We start from the raw sequence: 12,462 nt of genomic DNA, 5'->3' as shown, positions 1-12,462 counted from the left end.
GGTAGACAAAGAGATGGACAAGGCGACAGAAAATCGAGAAAAATGCTTGGGTATATATTGTGATGAGGCAAGCTCTTGTCACTAGGAACAAACCTGGGGTATTCAAAAGCTGGCTATCCAGAGTTACAGATGGCACTGTGCAGAAGGAGAGAGTGCAGTTGTTGAGAGGAAAAAGCTCAACGGGCTTCTGAGTATTGTAGTTCCAGAAGATTAAGGCAGAGATTCAACACTAGGGAGATATAATCATTGAATACAGATGTGTCTGATTTACAAGGGTTTCCCAGAGAAACAAAAGCTCTGGGAAAAGTTTGTCATGGCAGACACTGAGTAAGCCTGTATTAGCTTCCCTAGAATTAATACAGTTGATTTCTGCTCCAACACAATTTAAACCTAGTATGGCTATCCAGTACTTAAGTATCTGAAGGGAGAGTTAAAGATTTCCTCATAATGCCAGTATTGTGGTCTGATCATCATTTGATCAGTTTCTCATTTAACACTATTTGTACCAAACAACCTTCTATTATTGGTCAGGCTAATAAATCTTTTTGAGGTCCCATTGATTTAGACAAGTTTGTTAATAAATAGAACTTGTTGAGCATTACTTTACTCTCAGGTGATGTTATTTGCATGGCTGACTCTTTCAATCCGTGAGGCACTGACAAATGTTTTAGATAATGTAGCTCTACCTAGGACAACCAGATCCTCCTTGGTTAGAAAGTGTGAACTCTGGTTTACTGAGGAGCTAATTGTGCTCAAAAGGAACATGAGAACTGAGTGTACTAAAGCTGAGTTTATTTTGATTTGTTCTCAGTACAGTGCTAGATTTATTTCTTCTAAAAAATCATATTATACTACCTGTTTTCAGTCTTTTCTCAATCATCTGAGGAATCTCTTCAAAATTATCAATAGTTTGCTTTTCTCAACCTCTAATACTTCCATTACTAGTAGTCTATATTGTGAACTTTTTACCACCTATTGTTTGGACAAGGGCACTTTTATCCCTTCAGTTGGGGTGGCTGCCTCTATGGATTTGTATTAATTAGACTCTTAGGCGCAGCCATCCCTTTGGTTCTAGTTTGAGGTAATTGCCAGTACAGAGGTTAAAGTGATTTTAAAATCACTTAGAGCTGGGTCTTTGCTCATTAAATCTATTAGCTAAATACCCCATTTTTAGGACATTATTACAGTCATTATGAATGTATCCCTTGCACAAGCTGTTGTTCCTTTAGGGGTAGATTTTAAAAATATGCGCGATCGCGTACTTTTGTTCGCGCACCAGGCGCAAACAAAAGTACGCCGGATTTTATAAGACACGTGCGTAGCCGCGCGTATCTTATAAAATCCAGGGTTGGCACGCGCAAGGGGGTGCACATTTGTGCAACCTGCGTGTGCCGAGCCCAGCATGCGCTGCCTGTTCCCTCCGAGGCCGCTCCAATTTCGGAGCGGCCTCGGAGGGAACTTTCCTTCGCCCTCCCCCCCCCTTCCCCTCCCTTCCCCTCCCTTCCCCTACCTAACCCACCCCCCTGGCCCTATCTAACCCCCCCCCTTACCTTTGGTTGGCAGATTTACGCCTGCTAAAAGCCAGACGTAAATCTGTGCGCGCCAGCGGGCTGCTGGCGCGCGGCATCACCCAACCCGGGGGCAGGTCCGGAGGCCTCAACCACGCCCCCGGGTCCGCCCCCCGAAATGCCGCGCACGCCCCCGAAATGCCACGTTGTTTCGGGAACGCCCCCGAACACACCCCCCTCCCCGCCCCTTTTACGAAAGCCCCGGGACTCTTACGCACGGTCCCGGGCTCTGCGCGCGCCGGCGGCCGCCTAGGCAAAATTGGGTAGATTTTCTAAATTTGCGCTTGATTGCGGTACTTTTGTTCGTGCAGCAGGCCGCAAACAAAAGTACACTGGATTGTATAAGATACATGCATAGCCGCGCGTATCTTATAAATCCGGGGTCGGCGCGCGCAAGAGGTGCACATTTGTGCAACCTGCGCATGCCGAGCCCAGCGCGCGCTGCCTGTTCCCTCCGAGGCCGCTCCGATTTCAGAGCGGCCTCGGAGGGAACTTTCCTTTGCCCTCCCCCCCCCTTCCCCTCCCCTCCCTAACCCCCCCCCTGGCCCCTATCTAACCCCCCCCCTTACCTTTGTTCCACGATTTGCGCCTGCTAAAAGCAGACGTAAATCTACGCGCGCCAGCGGGCTGCTGGCGCGCGATCACCCGACCCGGGGGCTGGTCCAGAGGCCTCGACCACGCCCCTGGGCCAGTGCCCCGCTCCTGGCCCCGCCCCCGCAACACTGTGTCATGCCCCTGAAACGCCGCGTCATTTTAGATGCGCCCCCGACACGCCCCTTTTAGAAAGCCCCATGACTGACACGCGTCCCGGGGCTCACGCACCGGCGGCCTATGCAAAATAGGCGCGCCGGTGCGCGAGGGCCCTGCGCGCGTAAATCCGGCCAGATTTACGTGCACAGGGCATTTAAAATCCGTCCGATTAGGCGCGCCGGCGTGCAGGTTATTTAAAATCCACCCCTTATTTTTTAAGATGGCCATAGATACACCAGTCTTAAAAAAAGGGCAACTTACATCCTGACTCTGTTTCAAGTTAAAGACCCATCTCAAATCTTCCCACCATGGTTCAATTCATATAAAAATGTGTCCTCTCAAAGCTTAAAGATTTTATTCATGAGAATAGAATTTTACATGCTGTTCAGTGTGGGTTCCATCCCAGTCATAGTATGGAAACTCTGTTACTTATTTATCTGATTATATCTTGGTTCAACTTGGTTGCTTTCTCTTGACATCTCCCTGGTTTTTGACTGTATGGATCAAGCCATTCTGGTACATCAGCTATGTACACTGGGTATTGGAGGCACAGTGCTGTCAGTATTTTTTATTGTCATGACAATTCTCTGTGAGGGTCAACTCCCATCACTCTAAGTGGAAGACAGTTATTAAAGTATTATCTCAAGGGTCTGCTCCTTCATCCATGTTGTTCAGCTTGCATACATGGCCTTTATTTTCCATCCTATCAACCCATATGGAGGAATTCAAAATATACAGTTAGTCTTCCTATTTGGATCTTCACCTTCTCTTGCAGGTGATGCTACAATGAAATGTTTGTCTGCAATTAATGCTTGGTTAGCTTAGAATGGTCTCTATCTAAATCTAGCCAAAATTGAAGCAACATTGACATCTTGTTTGAGCCTGGTCATTGTGGAGGAAACCTCCATTCACTTTTTCCAATGTAGTATGGGATCTTGGCTTTTTGATTGATTCTGCCTTTTCATTAAAGACTCAGCTGCAATCCATTATCAAATTGGCATTCTTTAAACTTAGAATGATTTGCCCTTTAAAGAATTTGATTCCAGGTTGAAATTTCCATACAGTTATTCCAGTCTATATTTTAAAAACCTTAAATTACTATAATTCTTTATATACAGGCTTGCCAAATTTGTTACACTTCTTACAATTAATGCAGAATGCAGCATCACATTTATTGGTATGTTGTTCAGTAACAGATCACATCACTCCAGTGTTCCAGAAACTCCATTGGCTCCCTATTACTCAAAAGATCTAATTTAAAGTTGTGTCCATAGTTTTTAAATCACTCCAAGATGATGGTCCAGTTTATTTAGCTAGTAGATTAAGTAAATAGTGTCCTTCACACAATTTGTTTTTTGCAAAAAAAATCTTTTAGTGGTTCCCACCCCCAAAAATGTGAAATTTCAGGTTACCCATATGCGGGCTTTCTCGATCATTGGTCCTACCTTATGGAATGGTCTGCCTAACTAGTTGCAGAAATCACAGATTATAAACTTTTTTTTTTAAATTGTTTATTTATCATTTTATAAATGCTAAAACATCATTAATTTTTGCATTTAAGGAAAAGCATGAGATGACAATCACAGAAAAATATTATAAGCGTAAACCAATAAGTAAATTCAACTTATATAACTGACTTCATCTGCATTACATATCAATCAATAGGAGAGATGCTATGGATTATCCTTGAAAATTACAGGGAGAAACAAAAACAATACTTCATACCCATCAAGTAATTGAGGCAAACCCTAACACACATTCTCTCGATTCCTTCACTGGATAATTGGGGATGATGTGGGCAGTTTTCTCTGATCAATGAAGGCTTTTAATTGATCAGGATTAAAAAAAATAAAGGATTCATCCTGTTTAGAAATAAAACATTTACATGGAAAATACAATCTGAAGGAGAAACCCATTGAAACTAACTCCTGGCGAAAAGCTAAGAAAGCTTTCCATTTTTGCTGTGTTACCACAGCTAAATCAGGAAAAATCTTAATTGGTTTCTCCAAATAAGAAATAGGAAACCTATTAAAATATTTCTTCATGATTTGATTTAAATACTTTATTGAGAAAAGGGTCACCAAAAGAGTTCCCCAGTCAATGACATTTGCACTAGAGTCCTCCAGGAAATTAGTCAAATCACCTTGAAACATTTCTTCAGATGGGTTTCTTACTCTAGTTTTAGGGAGGAAATAACAATTATTGACTATTGGTGATTCACCAGGGATAAATCCAAGCGCCTCATGAAGAAATTTCATAAGGGTAACTTGAGGATTTTCTCCAGTTACTCTGGGAAAATTTAAAATACGTATATTTAAACGCTTTGAATTATTCTCTAGCAACTCTATCCTTCTAGCCAATTGATCTCTGTCCTTAATAACAACTATTTTGAAATCCTGTGTTTTACCATCTTTCTCTTCTAAACATTTAATTTTATCATTAATTTCTTTAAACTGTGTTTGCGTTTGTGTGGAATCCCGCAAGTGTCTTGTATTTATTAAATCAATTTTCCCTTCTAATTCCTTAACATTTACAGATAATCCTGCCGTCAACTCCCAAATTTTCTCCAGAGTTATCAGTTCAGGTCGAACAGGCATACCTACTTTCCCACTGCTACTAATAGTAGCAGTATCAGAACTAGACCTAGTTTCCACGGAGCTCGGTGGAGGGGGTTGTATATCCCTAACACCAGCTCCGTGGAGACTGATGTCTATCAGGTCTGTATCAGTTGCCTGTAGATCAGTGGTTCTCAACCTTGTCCTGGGGACCCCACAGCCAGTCGGGTTTTCATGATATCCACAATGAATATGCATGAGAGAAAATTTGCATGTTATGGAGGCAGTACATGCAAATTTTCTCTCATGCATATTCATTGTGGATATCATGAAAACCCGACTGGCTGTGGGGTCCCCAGGACAGGGTTGAGAACCACTGCTGTAGATCTATCCTCTGAACTGGGGGAAGTCCCAGATTGGGACTTAGAGACGCCTCCTCTGTGGAGACAGGTTGACCTCCCTAACTTCCTATCTCATCAGGCTCCTTGGCTCTCTGAATCTCCTGTATAGGTGAGACCATAAAATTAGTGATGGCTTGCTGTATAGGGGACGCTAATGAAGAGGGTAGAGAGGGAAAAACCCTGACTTTCCCTTTTCTTTTAGCAGGCATGTTATTAAGCCCCAATACCAAGTCTCACTCAGGTCTCTAAATTGCCACACGTAAAGGGATCCAAGCTGGATAGAGAGATATAAAATTACCTTATTGAAAATATTAAAGGCAATAAGGAAGAGAGTCCCGCAATTCCCGGCAAGATCCGGCGAAGTCCGGCAAAGTCTGTTGAAACGCTCACCCCTTGAGCGCGCGCGTCTGCAGCGCGCCGCAAGCAGGCCGCTTTTGTAGGCCGCTTCCAGTTCCGCCTCCAGGGTCTGCCCTCTAGGGGCACGTTCACTCTACCTCCATCGAGGCTCCAAATTCGCCCCAGGTCTCAGCTGCTGGATGTTTCGGACAGCGGCTGGAAGTCAAACACAGGTCCAGGTCTTTCTCTCTCCTCTCTCAAATCTCTGGAGGAAGGCAGGCCGCTTTTGTAGGCCGCTTCCGGTTCCACCTCCAGGGTCCGCCCTCTAGGGTCGCATTCACTCTACCTCCGTCGGGGCTCCAAATTCGCCCCCAGTCTCAGCTGCTGGATGTTTCACTCGGACAGCGGCTGGAAGTCAAACACAGGTCCAGGTCTTTCTCTCTCCTCTCTCAAATCTCTGGAGGAAGGCAGGCCGCTTTTGTAGGCCGCTTCCGGTTCCGCCTCCAGGGTCCACCCTCTAGGGTCGCATTCACTCTACCTCCTCCGGGGCTCCAAATTCGCCCCCGGTCTCAGCTGCTAGATGTTTCACTCGGACAGCGGCTGGAAGTCAAACACAGGTCCAGGTCTTTCTCTCTCCTCTCTCCGATTATAAACTTTTTAAGAAAAAATTGAAAACTCATTTTTTCAAATTGATTTTCTCATGACCTAATGTACTTGTTTGTTTTTATCTTATTTTATATTTTATTTGTATAGCTTTTTATAATACTTTTTTATGGTTAGCAGTATATTGCTAATCAAATTTTAATGTTCTTTGTTGTAATTATGTATGTATTATTGTAAACCATATAGCACGTTTGCCATTATAGGCGGTATATAAGAAACTTTAATAAATAAATAAATAAATAAATAAATAAATAAGCAAGACAAAAATGCTATCAAGAAGCAACTACCAGGGAGGTTGTGTGGCCGGAGGAATTAAGGCTGGTTAGATGAGATTGTTGTGATGACCGAGCCACCATTACTTGGAGCCAAGGAACCTGAAGGAAGCTGGCAGGACCCACAGTTCAAAGCTGAACTCAGAATAGCAGCCTGGAAAGTGCTGATATAAGATGCTGTCAGAGAGATAGTATAGCTGAGGACTTAGGGCTGGTCAAGTAGGAATGTAGTGTGAATGGAGCCACTATTATTAGGATGCAAAGGAGCCTGAGGGAAGCTGTTAGAACTACAGCTTAAGGCTGGCCACAGCATATTAGAGGATAGCCTGGGAAGTAAAGTCCAAGTGTGTTATTGAGAACAGGAGGCCTGCCTGCACCAGAATGTATGCATAAGACATTGCTTTTCTCTGTAGAAACTGAACTTTGGTTGATGGCATAACAGGCTGATGAATAAAACCTGTTATTTCAGTGCCTCTGACTGCAATTGTGAGTGTTTGGGCAACTAGGCAGCAGTCCAGAATATTCACAATAAGGAGAGGAATGGTCAGCAGAACAATTTGACAATATTGTCCTTGTATAAATCCTTGGTGAGATCTCATTTGGAATACTGTGCACAGATCTGAAGACCACACCTTAAAAGGAATATAAGCCAGATGGAGTCATTCCAGAGGGTGGCTACTAAAATGGTCAGTGATCTCTGTTGTAAAGCATATGGAGATAAACTTAAAAATCTAAACATGTATACCCTAGAGGAAAGGCAGGCTAGGGTATATATGATAGAGTAATTTAAATATCTCCAAAGTTTCAAAACACTGGAGGTAGGCCTTTATCACTGGAAAAAAAAAACCCTGAATGGGATGATGGTGAATGGAGTGGACACAGGAGTAATCTAAGGATATATTTCTTTACAGAAAGGGTGATGGATACATAAAACAGCATCCCGGTGGATGTGGTGGAGACAAGGAAATTATCTGAATTCAGAAAAGCATAGGTCAGGCATAGGGGATCTATGTAGGAATATTAAGGATTGTAGGAGCTGAGCAGTTGGTGTGGATGAGCAAACTAGATAGGCTATGTCATAGGGCTTCCCAAACCTGTCCTGGGGTCACCACAGCTAGTTGGGTTTTCAAGATATCCACAATGAATATGCATGAGATAAATTAGCATATACTGAGTCTCCATGGTAATCACATTTATCTCATGCATATTCATTTGTGGATATCCTGAAAACCTGACTGGGTGTAGGGTCCCCAGGATAGGTTTGGGAAGCCCTGCAGTATGGTCTTTTTTTCCCATCATGTTTCTTGCAGTGGGTGTGATACACTCGCTTCTATGTGACTTGATACGGCAGCAGTGTGGCTTACTTCCTCTGCCACTGAAGAACCCTGAGCAGTTTACATGGTGTGAGAGCAATTTAAACATGGTAGAGAACAGATGAATACTGAAATATAAACATTTGCAATAGAGTGTGTTCATTTGTAATATATAGAACAAAAAAAGAGCAGATCACTATTTCATCTAAAAATGAACAGTCAGCAAAAGAGATAGCAGGAAAATACTCTATATAGCATGAGACATGAGCGTCCAATCCGATGTATGCTGTTGTTTTCCCATGATGCAGGAATATACAATATTTGGCTGATGTCGGGGTCTTTTGCTATTTAGAGATGTGCTTAATAGGTAATATTTCATGATTTTATGACCTGTTTTCTCGATTTTATGTGCAATTTAAAAAAAACAACAACCCCTAGATTCATGAAAATGCTATTAATTTGAGAGAGAGAGAGAGAGAGAGAGAGAGAGAGAGAGAGAGAGAGAGAGAGAGAGAGAGAGAGAGATATTCTTTATAAGACTTTCATAATAGTCAACTATTTATATCTCTATAGGAGAGTCATCTAGTAACTCGAGGTGAGGTTTTGGTAGCGGTATAGGATTTTGGGACCAGTTTTACATGCAGAGAAACACATCAGTGAAAATTTGACGTGATTTGGAATGAGGAAAGGTACATAAAGATGAGATTTCTATGATGTACTCTCGCCCTAGCTTGATAACACCCAGGTTTCAGGCATACCACTCATTCTAGTGCCAGGAAAAATGTTTGTAGTTATTTCTGGCATTAAAACATGTGTTATACTATTGCACACAGCATTAACTGCTCTTCATTTTCTTAGCCCCCCCCCCAAACTCCTCCCCTTTGACTAAAATTTAAAAATGTGTATTCGCCCGCAATAATGGCCTATTGCATTTTGATGAATGACCCTGTCAATTTGTCACCATGTTCTGTCTCTTTTTCATTGGAATGAATGCTTGAGAAAACCAGGTTGTCTACTCCAGTTTTAAGAGTAAGACTTAAAATTATCCTGGCTTGCTGACATCCTACATTCAATTTTGACATGTTAATGCTATATAGAATGTTTTCATACCATCTCTTTCACTGGCTGATGTTTATACAGAGACCATTAAGTAGTAGATTATAGTGGTACTAGTTAGATGAGGGGATAGAACAGAACTGTACTTCTAGTAAAATCCCTCGTTGCATAACACATGGCACAGAATTTTTATTTGGAATAGTGAATAGAATAGATGATAATCTAAAGTATTTAAATGAAGAAGTATTGAAATGGAGTATTTAAATGAAGAAATAGAAGATGATTTAATTTGAAGTACTTAAATCTGTTCTCAGCTTTGATCTAGTGCACTCAATTATCTTCACAAATCTGGCTTAGTATGATCGGATTATGTGAACTCATGCACACTCAAAACTAATTCAAAGCTTTGAATATATTTGATAACATAATTTTCTTTAACACTTCAATTATTCCATAATCACAAATAGTTTACACATTTCTGAATTCTAAATTAAGTAATTTTCTGTTACTTTCATTCTTTGAATTTTTCATTGCTGAAATGTTTGTCAATACATTGCTCAAATAGAAAAAAAAACCATAGCAATTTCAATACATTGTCAGTTTCATGCTTCCAGTTCTTATAGAGAAATAATGAATCCAACATTAAGGAGCCTGAAATACCAAGGTTCTTCTTTCCCCATTCTGTGTCTATGGGATAATAACTTAGTAAATGAATCCCATTTGTTACTTTAGCCACATGTTAATACATAAAAGCATAAACAAAAAAAAAAGAAACATTATAGTCAGGATTTTGTGATAAAGTATCAGGCCATAGAAGACGATGGTCATATAGCTCTACTTCTTCTCTTAGCTTAGAGTTGTTCTTATCTGACTTTTCCCTATGGGGCTCTCTTAATTTTTAACATTTATTTATTTATCTGTTTTTATATACCGACATTCACCCAATAGTATCACATCGGTTTACATGATGTTTAGTGAGTCAATGTGATTACAGGTCAGTATGAAGCTGGAGCGAAGTAGACAGCGAAGTATAGTTATGAGAAAGTTAGGATTATAATATGTAGTAATAAACATTGCAAAGGAAAGGACTATATATTGTAATGAAATGTCCTATTTAAATGACAATATAATAGCTTGAGATTTGATATGACTGTTAAGAGAACTCATTGTGAATATATGTGAGGGGGGGGGGTAGTAGATCTGGTTGTTGTCGATCTTAGGATATTTTGTGAAATTAACTGTTGGCTGGGTAGGCTTTTTGGAATAGCCATATTTTTAGTGATTTCTTGAACAGTTGTGATGAGGGTTCCATTCTAAGATTTGCTGGTAGTTTGTTCCATAGTGTGGGTCCTGCCATTGAAATTGTTCGTTGACGTGTTGAGGTGTGATGTGCCTGTTTGTTGGATGGAATGGAAAGTAATCCGGAGTTGTTTGACCATAGGTTTCTTTGGGAGGAGTATAGATGAAGGGTGTCCTTTAGCCATACATTTGCCATGTCCTTTAGCCATACCATCAAGGTAATATTCTCTTTCAAGATATGTTTGTTTGTTTTTTTATTCTGCTATTTGGCATTTCAAAGCAGATTTCATTCAGGTACTATGGTACTTGATTACCTCCTTTGTGTTTATTTGTCAAAAATGACAAAAGCCGTGATTCTGCCACGGGATTGAGGATGACATACACATGTCGAAAGGAAAGCAATGATACACCTAGCTGGAACCAATAAATGTATTGCCAAAGGTATAGTCCCAATTGTTTTAGCTGTCAGCCCTCCTGATGATAACTCAACTAGGTGAAACTTCTACATATCCAGGATATGATATCTGCCCAATTTGTTTCCACCAAATGTGGTAAAAGGTTTCCCTTTCTCCGGAATTTTACCAGCAGCTATATGATAAAGTGAGACCCATCATTTTTAAACTTTCCAACATATAATACCTTCTGTACAACAACTTGTAGTCTCTCTCCTATGTTTTAGTATTGATGGAATTGTCTTTGCTTGTTCTTAAAAATCCTCACATTCCTAAAAATCTGAATTCCTCAAACAATATCTTCATGGGTTTTTTTTTACTTTTTAATTTAAAGACTTTAGCTTTGTTTAAGAGCTTGTAGTAAATCATTGAGGTTAATCTCTTGTTGATATGAGTTTCCAATACTACAGTTATGCAGAACTCAAGGGATCTTCACTTAATTTCTTCCTGTATGTAGATTTGGTTAAAACTCTACATTACTTCAGTTATTCCATCAATCCCTACATTATAAAATTGTTGAATCACAAACACCTCAACTCCACCTTTCAAATATACCTTTCAAATATTTGACCTGCTTTAGTGATTCTTAATTCTTCCCATAAGGGAAAGTTAGTACTGATGAAATGTGCTGTCAACTCACAATCTCCCCACAGAGAAGTCAATGGAGAAGGAATTGAAGTAATGTTACCTTTTTCAGTTATTACTTTCCAGGTGTCATCACAGAAAACAGAAAAAGAATAATGTTCATCTGAACTTTTTTACAACCTATCCATAACAAAAGAAAAATTTCTAGCCTTTAAAAACACCTTTTTGCAAAAGAAACATGGTAAAGGTTGACCAAAGTGATAAAGGGAATGGAACAATTCAACTATGAGGAAAGGCTAAAGAGGTTAGGGCTCTTCATCTTGGAGAAGAGATGGCTGAGGGGAGATACGATAGAGGCAATAGTGAGTGGAGTGAAATGGGTAAATGTGAATTGGTTGTTTATGTTTTCAAAAAGTACAAAACACTAAGGGGGTTATTTATTAAAGCTAGCGCACGGGAAAAGGGACATTTCACACGCGAAAAGTCCCTTTTCGTGTGCGAAAGCAAAAAAGGGGCGGAGTCGGGGTGGCGTCTGCCCCGGAAGAGGAGGAGTCGGGGCGGATGCCGTGAGGACATCGTGGACATGCAAAAAGGTAAGAACCCTTTTCGCTGCCCATTTCGTGCCCAATAGCAGCACCTTTTATAAGGGCGCTATTGGGTGTGAAAGCCGGCAGCGATCGCACCGCAGAGGTGCGATCGCTGCTGGCTTTCGCAGGCCCGCCCCCCATTAGCACGTGATTCAGGGAGCCCTGTGACATTGGTAAATCTAGGCCTAAGTGGCATGCAATGAAATTACTAGGTAATGCATTTAAGACAAACAGCAAAAAATATATTTTTATTCAACACCTAATTAAACTCTGGAATTTATTGCCAGAGGATGTGGAAAAAGATGTTAATGTACATAGGGTTAAAAATATTTGGACAAATTCCTAGAAGAAAATTCCATAAATCAATATTAAAGTGGACTTGGGGAAACCACTGCTTATCTGTGGGTAAGCAGCATGGAAACTATTACCATTTTTAAGGAAGTTGTAATGAGGGAAGGTATAGATCATGTACCCATGTGATTTAAGCCCAATTAGAGAATGGAATGATGGGTAATGTATACCTGTGGACTGCATAATACACATTCAGTCTCTGGAACCTTTTATACACTCTGGCACAGATTCTTAGACTCTGATATAATGTACATAATGTAATTTATTGTTGGTA

At 40.8% G+C, this 12,462-nt stretch overlaps 1 protein-coding gene across 1 annotated transcript in view; it reads left to right on the top strand.

Annotated features, from left to right (window-relative positions):
* Nucleotides 1–12,462, top strand: part of LRP1B (LDL receptor related protein 1B) — a 3,516,099-nt gene that overhangs the window by 3,093,974 nt on the left and 409,663 nt on the right.

This window comes from Rhinatrema bivittatum, chromosome 6 (assembly GCF_901001135.1).
Source record: "Rhinatrema bivittatum chromosome 6, aRhiBiv1.1, whole genome shotgun sequence".
In the NCBI taxonomy this organism is placed as follows: Eukaryota; Metazoa; Chordata; class Amphibia; order Gymnophiona; family Rhinatrematidae; genus Rhinatrema; species Rhinatrema bivittatum.
Note: the sequence above shows the minus strand (reverse complement) of the source record. Positions and strands in the feature narration are given on the sequence as shown.